This window comes from Saccopteryx bilineata, chromosome 5 (genome assembly GCF_036850765.1).
Source record: "Saccopteryx bilineata isolate mSacBil1 chromosome 5, mSacBil1_pri_phased_curated, whole genome shotgun sequence".
In the NCBI taxonomy this organism is placed as follows: domain Eukaryota; kingdom Metazoa; phylum Chordata; class Mammalia; order Chiroptera; family Emballonuridae; genus Saccopteryx; species Saccopteryx bilineata.
The window spans coordinates 252,519,287-252,531,682 of NC_089494.1; the positions used below are offsets into that span (position 1 = coordinate 252,519,287).

The 12,396-nt window shown below is 40.0% G+C and overlaps 1 protein-coding gene and 1 pseudogene across 3 annotated transcripts in view; both read left to right on the plus strand.

The window, feature by feature from the left end:
- The window catches only part of KCNIP4 (potassium voltage-gated channel interacting protein 4), a 1,009,396-nt gene that overhangs the window by 589,094 nt on the left and 407,906 nt on the right, over positions 1 to 12,396 (plus strand). The gene's annotated exons all lie outside the window — the stretch shown is intronic.
- On the plus strand, positions 6,132 to 6,199 carry LOC136307043 (small nucleolar RNA U3; annotated as a pseudogene).

The window sequence follows — 12,396 nt, forward strand, 5'->3', positions numbered from 1 at the left end:
TGGAAACCCTTTTCCTGGAGGGGGAGTCTACCCCCCCCCCCAGCTGTGGTCTCTTAAAAATGGCTCACACCTGTGACCTCTTTCAAAGGATTGTCATTGGGTGATTTTAGCCAATGTGCCTGGGAGTCAGACACACACACACACACACACACACACACACACACACGACTGGAACAGTAGGTATATTCTAGCCTTACTCTCTTACCAAAAGACTGGATGAACTCTGCTCTCCTATGTGTTTTTGGTGTGCTGCAAGAATTTTTAAAACACACAGTACCTCACCAAGTAATTAGAGGAACTGACCTCTTTTCCCTTCAACTGCCAAATTTAAAAAAATGACAACAGCCAACACAACAGTAGCCATCCGATGGGAACAAATCAAACTAATACCTATTGTTTTTTAAATCAGGTCAGCAAAAAATATAATATTTTCTCGGTCTGCCTCAGGATTTTAGTAACTAGTTTATGTGTGCCATGAGATGAAAAAGGTCGAAATATCCCCAGATAAGACTAAAGCTAGACTTCTGGGAACTTCTAATTCCTCGCCCGCCCATTCTTGCTTTCTACACCTCATTTCTCATTTCTCCTGAAGGCATTCCCTCCAGAAGCTGTGTGCACAGCAAATCTGCCTCAGGCCCTGGCTCCAGGACACCTGGGCTAACACAGGTGGCTTAATTTCACTGCATGGAGTTAGCTTTTCCGAAATAATATGAACAGAAGGAGAAGCCCCTCAAACCCTCAGCAGTCCGAAATTAATTTCATGAAAGATTATTGCTCCTAATATCTCTGCCTTTGCTGTTGATGCTAGCTAGCATTGTCCCTAGAATTTGTGGCTGATGTGTTAAGGAATTAAACTACTTTTTAAAGTTAAGTAACAAAGGATAAATTTCAGACTTCAGAGCGCCAATGAAAAATACCGTCTGACGGGGCAGGTTCACATATTTTTTTATTACGGCTAACCTTCATTAAGTAGAATTTGCTTCCTATACTTAGATTCAATAATATTTATTTTTCCATGGAAGAGTCCAGAAGAGTTTGTGTTTGCAAAAAACTTACAGTTTGGTAAGGATATTCCAGCAATACTCAAATGAATATAATGCAAAGGCAGATTGGAAGGTACATGATTAGGATCCAAGATACGTAAATCCAAAATAGTGTATTATTTCAAGATTAGGAAAGACCACATTCAGGCTGAGGCATGAGAGAAAAACTGTTAAAGAAAGAAGGAATGGGGCCTGAGCTGAGGTGGTGCCGTGGGTAAAGCTGAGGTCACAGGTTCAAGGCCCCGGGCTTGCCGGATCAAGGTTCATGTGAGAAGCAACTACGAGTTGCTTCCTGCTCCTCTGCCCCACCTTTCTCTTTCTCTCAACCTTCTCTCTACAAATCAATAAATACGATCTTTAAACATTTTTTTAAAAAGGAAAGGAAGAATGGGTGAATGGGTATTTGGTTGGCTAGCCTCTTGGCTGAAGTTTTTAAGAACGTTATTGAATAATTTATATTCGTAAGACGTACCCACTTAAATATATGACTCAGTTTTAGTAAATTGGCCATGTCATATCCACCAGTTTTAGATCATTTCCGTTATCGGGACAGGTTCTCTCCTGCCCGTTTTCAGCTTACCTCCCCTTCCACCGACAGCTCCAGGTAACAGTTAATGTCCTTTCTAGTTTTATATTTTTCTAAAATTTCTATACAGGTGTGTTCAGGCAGCACGTGGCATTTATTTAAAACTTGGGACCCACTGATATGGCATATGTGAATAATTCACCCTTTCTCATTGCTCAGTAGCAGTCCACTGCACAGCTGTACTGCATCCTCATTAACCATTCACTTGTTGATGGGCATTCGAATTGTGTCTCTTTTTGGGGGGCTATTTTGTGTGCATGCCTTTGTGTGGAGAATAGGTCTATTTTAACGACTGAGTGTAAGCTGCCAGCAAAGGAAATGAGGGAGGAACAGAAATGAAACATTCGCTCTGTGGTCAGGATGTGAGGACTCATTCAGCAGAAGCAAAGAGCATCCCAGAGGTGTAGAGAAATAGGAACAACGATGAAAGCAACAACACAGTTTGTCACTGTACATGAAGAGAAATATATATCTTCCGGAAGGTTCTATCTAGAAAATATTGCATGTTTAGAACATTTGGTAAAACACTGGATAACACGTGCCCCTCAGAGAAAATAGCAATGCTCATTAGCATTTTAATGGTTCTGAGAAATCCTGTAGGAAAGAGATCAGTTTATAAAATATATTTGAAAAACTTATCTAAATTTTGATTAACCTTGCATTTCGCATACCCAAAAACTAAACATGGAACTGGTTTTTATCAATTACAATTATTAATATTTCACGAATCTAATGGTCTAGTCACACACTTAGGTAAACGTGTATAAGACAGTTACATACCAGGTTCTGCCCTGAATGCCAGGGTAGGAATTATGAAGAAATGAATCATACTATAGGGAGGTAATTACAACCTTCCTAATCTTGGCTCAGTCCTTTAATTATGGAAATGAGACAGTCTATTTTTGGTTCCAGTCAGTAACACGTCAAAACAGTCGTTTATGTCTCTTCTTTGAAAAGAGAACAGTCCTGAGCTCAGATCTGAAACTTGTAAACAGGCTGTTGCATGGTACTTTTATCTGTAGTTACCTCTTGATGGCAAAAGATGCCTACTTGCAATTTTTTTTTTGTATTTTTCCGAAGCTGGAAACGGGGAGAGACAGTCAGACAGACTCCCGCATGCACCTGACCGGGATCCACCCGGCACGCCCACCAGGGGGAGATGCTCTGCCCCTCCGGGGCGTCACTCTGTTGCAACCAGAGCCATTCTAGCACCTGAGGCAGAGGCCAAGGAGCCATCCCCAGTGCCCAGGCCAACTTTGCTCCAATGGAGCCTTGGCTGCGGGAGGGGAAGAGAGAGACAGAGAGGAAGGAGGGGGAGGGGGTAGAGAAGCAGCTGGGCGCTTCTCCTGTGTGCCCTGGCCGGGAATCGAACCTGGGACTTCTGCACGCCAGGCCAATGCTCTACCACTGAGCCAACCGGCCAGGGCCCTACTTGCAATTTGATAGTGATAAAATATTCTCTTTAAAAATAAAGTATTTAATTATAAATTGAATGAATTTAAGAAACACATGAATAGTGCAAGTAAAATCTGGATTTTAATAGAGATATTAAAGATGATTTTGAAGAGTTGAAATTTGGGAAACACGATTCTAAACTTTGCCTAAACTGAGCATGTCTTTTATTTGTGAGACCGTTCTTGACATTTAAAAAAAATTGTTTTATTTCTCTTTGATGATCATATTCTTTACCTGGGAATCAACCAGTGTATTTTAAAATTTAGCCAAGCCAAAGAACAATATGTGATGGTCTAGCGCTGAAGATTTGCTGGTAAAAGGGGAAGAATGGTTTGAAAACCACTCTTAGAATATATTTTCCTTCTCTCTTTGCCAAGGAATCTTCAGAAATATTGAAGCCGGGGATGAAAGGTCCATAGAAGTTTCCTCATCTCTCTCATTAGATACAAACAACTCCATTAGTTGAAAATGCTAAGATGTTTCACTTAATCCAATATTCAGGTCAATAGAAAGTTGCCACATGTAGACTACCGATTTTCAAATGATTAGAATGCAATAAAAATATATCCCAGATTCTCCCGATGTTGTTTATATGATTTAATAGCTTCCTGTTGAATTGCAATTGAATTCAGGGTCTCAAACACTACTGAGAATATCAGTTGGATTTATACCATATATGTGGCCAGACACCACTTAAATTACAATTTATTGGGTGCCAGATAAAAGTTTATTTGAGCTCAAAAGTGTCTACCACCTTCAAGAGGGACCTGTCCCTGTTTTAAATTGGACAGATTAGTATCTTAATTCAACCCTGTGTCTCCTATATGTATGTCTGCATCAGGGTACTGTTACTAAAGTCACTACAGCAGCAGAGGTAACTGGTTTATGTTGAAAAAGATAGTTTAGCCTGACCAGGTGGTGGCGCAGTGGATAGAGTGTTGGACTGGTATGCGGAGGACCCAGGTTTGAGACCCTGAGGTCGCCAGCTTGAGCATGGGCTCATCTGGTTTGAGCAAAGCTCACCAGCTTGGACCCAAGGTTGCTGGCTCGAGTAAGGGGTCACTTGGTCTGCTGTAGCCCCACAGTCAAGGCACATATGAGAAAGCAATCAATGAACAAGTAAGGTGTCGCAATGAAAAACTGATGATTGATGCTTCTCATCTCTCTCCATTTTTGTCTGTCTGTCCCTATCTATCCCTCTCTCTGACTCTCTCTCTGTCTCTGTTAAAAAAAGAAAAAGAAAAATATAATTTAAGCAACTACAGAGAATATAAGTTGCATTTTATAGAATTAGGGAAATGATGGGCAGCAGTTCAGGATTATAGGTGCCTGTGTTGTTTTCTCTCTTGTGTTTAAGTAGATAGCAGCATTACCAGGGCATTCCTAGTTAACTCCCACCTCATGTTTAAGTTTGTGTTCTACAAGCAATCCAATCCGCTATGACCCACATGAACTTCTCCTTCCAACTTCCCCAAAAGTCCTTATTCACACTATTTTCCTCGGATCAAGGAGTAGATGGTTTTGCAACGTCCTGATTGCTTTGTGTGTCAATTTGAACACCTACTCAATCACTGAGGGCAAGGACTGAATCATATGTTTGACTCAAGTCTCACTGGTGTTTGATAGACTAGTTTTCATTCAACAAATATTTCTTGTAAGTGATTGCAGGGAATTTGGGGGAAATAATGGAGGTTTGGGGAAGAGGAGTATTATGATATATTTGATGTCGCCATGGGGTAAGGGCAAACCAGTGTGGAGGCAGTCACCAAGGTAAAAAGTGATGATGAGATAAACTAGGGTAGGAGAGGTCACAGGTGCGTGTTTTGTACTTTGCAACAAGCCGCATACATTTATGCCTCCAGTATAGTGTTTAATAAACGTGTGATATTATACTGTCTGCCTTATACCTCCACACCTTCCAAACTCTTGACCTTCCAATAAATATAAAAAGAGACTTGTCTCTGCACATTTACAGAAACAGTCTCAGTAGCTAAGTGGCTGGGCAGGGAACGGGATGTATTATATAGTTGCTGTGTTCAGCACAATAATTCTTTTTGCATCATATGCAGTTGAATACATTTTGATTTTGAATAGTTTTATTAGATTTTTTTTTAACACAAGCAGACAAAAAGAACGGACTGCATCGTCTGCAAATAATGTAATAAAGCCCTGCAATACTTAGACAAAATGAGTGACTAGATGCAAAACTCAACAGTCTGCCTACGAGCACTGTAGAGAAACGTGGCGGGAGTTTAGTGCTGTTGGTGGCTCTTTCCCTAATGTTCATTGGCTAGTGGCGGACATCATCATGAAATAAACTCTTCGAATACTAAAATGCTGCTCTGTGAGATGCTTTCTTTAGCACAGAAAAATATTGATCTAGACACATCTTCAAAATTCATTTTTAAATAAGGGACAGATAATAATATTCCTATATTAATGACGAGTTGTCTAAGGCTTAAATAGATTACATGGCCAGGGCCACACTATCCCAGCACACCCAAATTGAAAGCTTGACGTCAGCGGAGAGTTTCATCTGCTGTGTCCACTGCTGTAAACCCAGTATCTAGTCTAGTACTGGCTGAATACATATTTGGAGAATAAATGACTAAATGAGTGAATAAATGAAAAGTCACAGAGCCGAGTTTATAATAAAGATGTGACTTAAAATACTAAAATAAGAATAACTTAATAAAGGTGTAGAAAGTATGCTCATTGCATCCATAGTAATGAATGTGAGAAACAGTAGCTAGTATGTATGATATTTTAAAAATTAGTTTTTGGTAAAACAATCAGCCAATACCAAATGATCAATTTTCCAAAGTCAAATCTTTTTATTTTAGCTTCACTTTAGTCAAAGTAGTACATAGAATAAAATAAGATAAAATTGTCACTTAAAGCTTGTGACGCCCCCTCATAACAGAAAAACAAATAAAATGAAATATCAGAGACAGTCACTTGAGATACTCCATTTTTGAATTTTCTCCCCAGCTACAAGTGTTGTTTTTTTAAACTTTGGATTGTTTCTTCTATTACTATAGACTGTTAAGACTATACTTTCAGGGATCATTTCTATAGTTTGTTACTATAGACTGTTATAATAATTTTTTCCTTATATTTCTTGACATGTTAAATTTCATGTATTACCCATTGTCTTCTTGGTCTAGAAAATAAGGATTGTACTCTCTTACAAAACTTCTTTCTCCACACCCAGTTTCCCTACCCCATTCTTGCAATATTTCCACTCAATGTTCAAGGGCTTGCAGTATTACAATCATATGTACTGCTCACAAAAATTAGGGGATATTTCAAAATGAACATGAGCAATAAAATAGTCCCTAATTTTTTTTGTGGGCAATGTAATATTGTTCAAAGCTCTTTAAGACTGTGTATAATAATTACTTTCTTCTTGTCCTTTGAGCTACTAATGGCATTTTCATTTTAGTTTGCTAAATTTTCTGTACACATATGATTTCCAAATCTGTTTCAAACTGTCCGATCTCAGTGCCCCCCTCACGACAGATGGACATATTCTAAGGTCCCTTAAATCCTTTCCCCGCAGGAGTTTCCCGCTGGGCCCTCCTCAGTCCTCCTCCCGCCCACCCCAGTTCCAGCCGTTGTTCTGGGTCTCCTGCATCAGCCTCCTCCCAGGTTCTCCTTAGAATGCCCTGGACCTCTCTCCTGGGCAGCGCCCAGTGGTCTCTTCGTAATTGCTAGTCTCTGCTACTAGTGGATGGTGTCTTCCATTACCTCCTAAAGAAAAAGTTAATCTTTTCCCTCAGCTTTTCATTCTCAATGAAAACATTTGTCATCACATCTGCCCTATAGTTTATGTTGAAATTATAAATTGAAGAACAGTTTCCCTCAGAATTTTAAAGGTTTTACTTTTTCAACATCCCAGTATCTTGTTTAAGACTCCTCTTTTCTCTTTTAATCCTTTATTCTTTTAATCTAAACTATTTCTTTTCCCCCATCTGGGAGCTGTTAGCATTTTATTCCCCCCTCCCCCAACTCCCATGATCTGAAACACCGAAGCATGTGCCTCAGTGTGGGTTTCTTGTCTTTCACTGTGCCTTGGTAAGCCCATGAAATTTAAAAACTTAGCCCTTCAATTCTGGGGAATCCATCTGCTTTATTGGTTTGAAATATATTTCTCTGCCATTGATTCTGCCCTTTTCTTTCTGGAACTTCTATTAATCAGATATTGGGTATCTGAATTAAACTTGTAAGTTTCTAATTGTTTCTCTCCTCTTTTCTAGAATTCATTTCATATTTCTTTATGTGAGTGTCTCATACATTTATTTTCTCTCTTCCTTTTTTTGTGACAGAAACAGAGAGAGGGACAGATAGGGACAGACAGACAGAAAGGGAGAGAAACAAGATGCATCAATTCTTAGCTGCAGCACCTTAGTTGTTCATTGATCGCTTTCTCATATGTGCCTTGACTGGGGGCTACAGCATACCGAGTAACCCCTTGCTAAAGCCAGCGACCTTAAGCTCAAGCTGGTGAGCCTTGTTCAAACCAGATGAGCCCGTGCTCAAGCTGGCAACCTTGGGGTATCAAATCTGGGTCCTCTGCATCCCAGTCTGATGTCCAGTCTGTCTCAGTCAGGCTTTCTGTCTTCCTTAATGGATTCCTTTTAATGTCAGCTAACATTTTTTTCTAATTTTACAAGCTTCTTATTACTCTGTTTTCTTTTTTTGCAACAGCTACTTGTTCTTGTGAGTTTTTAAAAAATGTTATCTGAAGCTATCAAATATATTTTTTAATTTAGTTGTTTTTTTTCTTTCTCCCTGTACCAAATGTTTCTTCTGAATCCTTTTTATTACTTATTTTGATCTCTTCCTTTCCATCCTGGGCTGTGTATGAATATTTCAGAATGAGATAGTAGCATGCTGATTGCATCACCTGTGTGACTGAGCGACCATGTGTATTAGCGGCTTTCACTTTAGGTGGCTCAGTTAAAAAAATCTAGCCCTTTAATCAGAAAGGTCCTGAAATAGTCCCATCAGTGAGTCTTTTCTCTGCAGCTAGAGGTGCTTTCTAATCATTTATCATTTGGAAATTGGATTAGGCTATATCAGACAGAAATTTAACTTTAGTTGCTTAAGCATATAATATTTTCTCCTTTCTCAATAGAAAGGCTGAAGTTCTGCTCAGGTTACATCTTTACCCACCACCACACTTAGCATATGATTTTTATTAGCCACATTGCCCACTCATAGCTTCAACATGGTTGCTCCAACTCCAACCTCATGCCCACATTCCAGATAGGAAGGAGAACGATTTTGACGGGAGGAAGGGGAGCGCCCATAGTAAAATAAATGAATAAATACACATTCCAAAAATCCATAGCAATACTTTTTTGGCTAAAACTATTTTATTAATCCACTTCTAGGGGATAGGGACTCTAGGAAGTTAAGGTTTATAGCTGGGCCCCTATTAACCTGGGAAACATTAGGCTTCTTTTAGAAAAGAAGAAGGAAAGATGGATTGAATAGAAAAGTTAGCAGTGTTCACCACAGAAAGTAAAACACATCGTCCAAGGTCGAGTTGAAGAGGTTCAAATCTAGTATATTGTGTGCATTATTATTATCTTAGGAGCAAATGAGGGGTGGGAACTTTGGGAGGAGAGCAGCACAGGGTACAGTGTGAAGATGATGCGTTGTGGAGGGACTTGAGCATTTGAAACCTATATCATTTTACTGACCAGTGCCACCCCAATAAACAATTAAAAAAGAGACTCTGACCTGAAGGGCATCAGTGTGTTTGTGTGCCTGCTCTAACAGTATGATTAGGAAGCATGGATCCGGGACAACTCTGTTAGAGGCTCCACTGTGCTCCCTAGCTCTCCGGAGAGTTAGCAAACTTGACTATAACTAAACTGCTGTTACTGTAAGTGTGGTGACTAAAATGCATTCATCATTGTAAATTTAGCCTCTAATGTATTTCCTTTTTTCTTTCTTTTTTTTTTTGTGACCGAGAGAGACAGAGAGAGGGACAGATAGGGACAGACAGACAGGAACGGAGAGAGATGAGAAGCATCAATTCCTCATTGTGGCACCTTAGTTGTTCATTGATTGCTTTCTTATATGTGCCTTGACCAGCGGGCTACAGCAGACCGAGTGACCCTTTGCTCGAGCCAGCGACCTGGGTGAGCCTTGCTCAAACCAGATGAGCCTGCGCTCAAGCTGTTGACCTCGGAGTTTCGAACCTGGGTTCTCCGTGTCCCAGTCTGATGCTCTATCTACTGCACCACCGTCTGGTCAGGCTAGCCTCTAATATATTTTCTGACAGACTAAGTATTTAATAAGAATTTTAAAAATTTATTAGGGTGACACTAGATAAAATGATTTTACAGGTTTCAGGTGCCCATTTCTGCAACTCATCTCTTTAGACTGTATTCTGCTTAGCCCCCCACAAGTCAAACCTTCACCCATCACCATTTATGCCCCATACCTTCCTCCACCCCCCAGCAGCTGCCTGCTGTTGTCTGTGCCTGTGAGTTTTGGGTCCTACTTTGCTCTATCCCTCCACCTCCTTCACCCAGCGCCCCCACCCCCATCAGCACATCAAAGTATGGAATTATTATATACGTTTATGACCAAATTGTTTATTTTTAAAATAATTAATTTTTTTACATTGACATTTAAAGAGGAGAAAGGGAGAAAAAAAGGAAAAAGAGGGGAAAAATAAGGCAGAGAGAGGGAGAGAGAAGGAAGGAAGGAGGGAGGGAAGGAGAGAGAAAGATAGGAAGGAAGAAAACCCGAGAGGAAATTTTTCATTACTAGCCGCCAGTGTGGTATTATTTAATAAAGGAAACCTCAGATCCTCATTGTTTTTTGAAGAGCTGTTAGAATAAAGTTGAGGGAAATGCAGAAAAAGTCGGTTCACCTTCTCCGAAGGTAGTGGCCTGTAGTGTGTGAGGATATGGGTTCCGACATCAGTCTGCCCATGTACAACTCTGTCTGTGCTACTTCCTAGCTCTGTGACCTTAGGCAAATTGCTCAATACTTTTATGTCTCAGTGTTTTTAGCTATAAAATGGAAATAATCGTAATGCCTGGCCCATACAATTGATATGAGTAATAAATGACCCATATACATAAACTATCTTTGATCAGTAAGCATTTGATTAAAGTTAGCTGATTTAAAAAAAAAAAAAAAAAACATGGATAGAATGAATACTGAAATAAGATTATTCAGTAAGGAATTAAGCAACACTATAATAATTCAAGCAAAACAGAATAATTCAAGCGATTGTCAGCTGGGATTGAGATGGCCCATGGAGACAGTCTTCCTCGGGCATTGCGTTAGTGTGCTGGATCTGCCAATACAAAGCACCACAGACTGGGGGGCTTACACATCAGAAAGTTACTGTCTCAGAGTTCTGGAGGCTGGACGTTTAAATTAGGGTATCTTAAGGATTGTTTACTTTTGAGGGCTCTGAGGAAGGATCTGTTTCATGCCTCTCTCCTAGCTTCTGGGAGCCTCCGATGTTCCTTGGCTTGTCATTGGTGTTCTCCCTGTGTCTCCACATCATTTTCCCTTTATATGTGTCCATCTCTGTGTCCAAAGTCTCTTTCTTTCAAGGACACCAGTCACGTTGCATTAGGGATCATTCTAATGACTTCATCTTAACTTGAGCATCAACAAAGACTCTATTTCCAAGTAAAATCATGATCACAAGTACTGGGTGGTGGGGGGTTAGGACTTCAACAGGTTTCGTGGGAGTGGGGGGAATAATTCAAATCATAACATGCATGGCTTAGATGAGGCCATAAGCTAACATGTTCACCAAATGTGTCTGCAACCCAGGACTCAGCCGGTGTCTCTGTGGCCTTTGAAAAGTGGATGGAGGGCTCTCATGGGTTCAGAATAATCCCAGGGGACTCCTAGTGACTTTTGCTCTCCTGGACCCCCTGATCCCACACTATTGTGTCCTTGTGGACTGCACTGTTTCGCAGTAACCCAGATGTAGAAATCGTCATGGTCTTCAAAAATGACCCACTGGCCCACAAAAAATCAGTGACCAAGGCTGGCCCCACTGGAGCTTTTTGAGAGGAGGGAGAATATTCAGCATACACTGGACAGTGACTTTTCCTAGGGTCGCTGGGCAGATTGCACGGACCCCTGTGTTTCATTTGGACCTGGCCTCTATTAAGATTATTAATAAAGGAGTCTTGTTAATGTCACAACTACAAGTATGGACACCCACATGATTTGAGTGCTTCTTTGTTCCTTCTGCTCCACTAAGCTGGATTCTGTGAGTTCAGGTTCCCTGTTTTGTATTTTTATACATCTGCTCATCATGGTGATCTAATGAGACCAATGGCATTTAGTTCAGGCTCAAAAAAGTGTATGCTGCACATAGATGCCCAGGTGTGTGACCTTCTAGGATCCAGTATCTCATAAGGAACCCTGGACTGGAAGTCAGAGGTTGTGGATTATGATCATGGCTTTGCCAAGAACCAGCTGTGAGAGTCTAGGGTGTTTGGGAAAAACATTTTTTTTTCTCTCAGGACCTGAAATATCCTTAGAGCTAAAGTGAAAAGACTACATTTGAAATTTGTAGACACAAATGCAGACCCGTGAGTCAGCACATCAGAGTCAGTATGTGCCACTGAGCCTATCAGAGGGCTTCATTCTAGACCAACATCTCTGAGTGTTAGCACTAGGGCCCAGACTAGTCCTCTTTTAGGAATTGCCCCAGGTTTGAGGAAGTTCAGTGTTCAAATTCTTTTAAATTTTGGCATTATTCTTTATCAAGATTGTCACATTTAATTCTTTTTTAAATCCCTAAAATAATTTTTTGTTAAAGGAAAGAAAAAAATCAAATTTAACAATATTCATCGTGATTTTGAAGGAAGATTGTCTTCCTCTTTTAGAAATCAAACAGAAATGGGACAACCAAGTACACAAAACTCAGCTGAGTGAATATTTGGGGGATCAATAAGTTTAAAGTTCTTGCTGACATGTTTGAATATTTGCACTTTGGGCTCCTGAGTTCTGCAGATGTTGGAAACTTATGCTTAGGGAGAATAGGTCTATTTGCCAAATCATTCACAATATTTGAAGAAATATGATGATTTTCAGTGGAATTGAAGACATCAGAGTTCTGTGCTATTTTAAGTCAAGCCCATTAAGAGCCCCTTGTAATTGAATTTTTCCATTGTAGTAACCTTTTAGATATGTGACCTTCTACATTAAAGGTAGAAATGATCTCAATCTTCTCTTAGCTCTGTTGGTCTGGAAGGAATCTAAATTAATTTGTTAAATGTCATATCCCAAAGGGAGAAATAAAGATTCTTC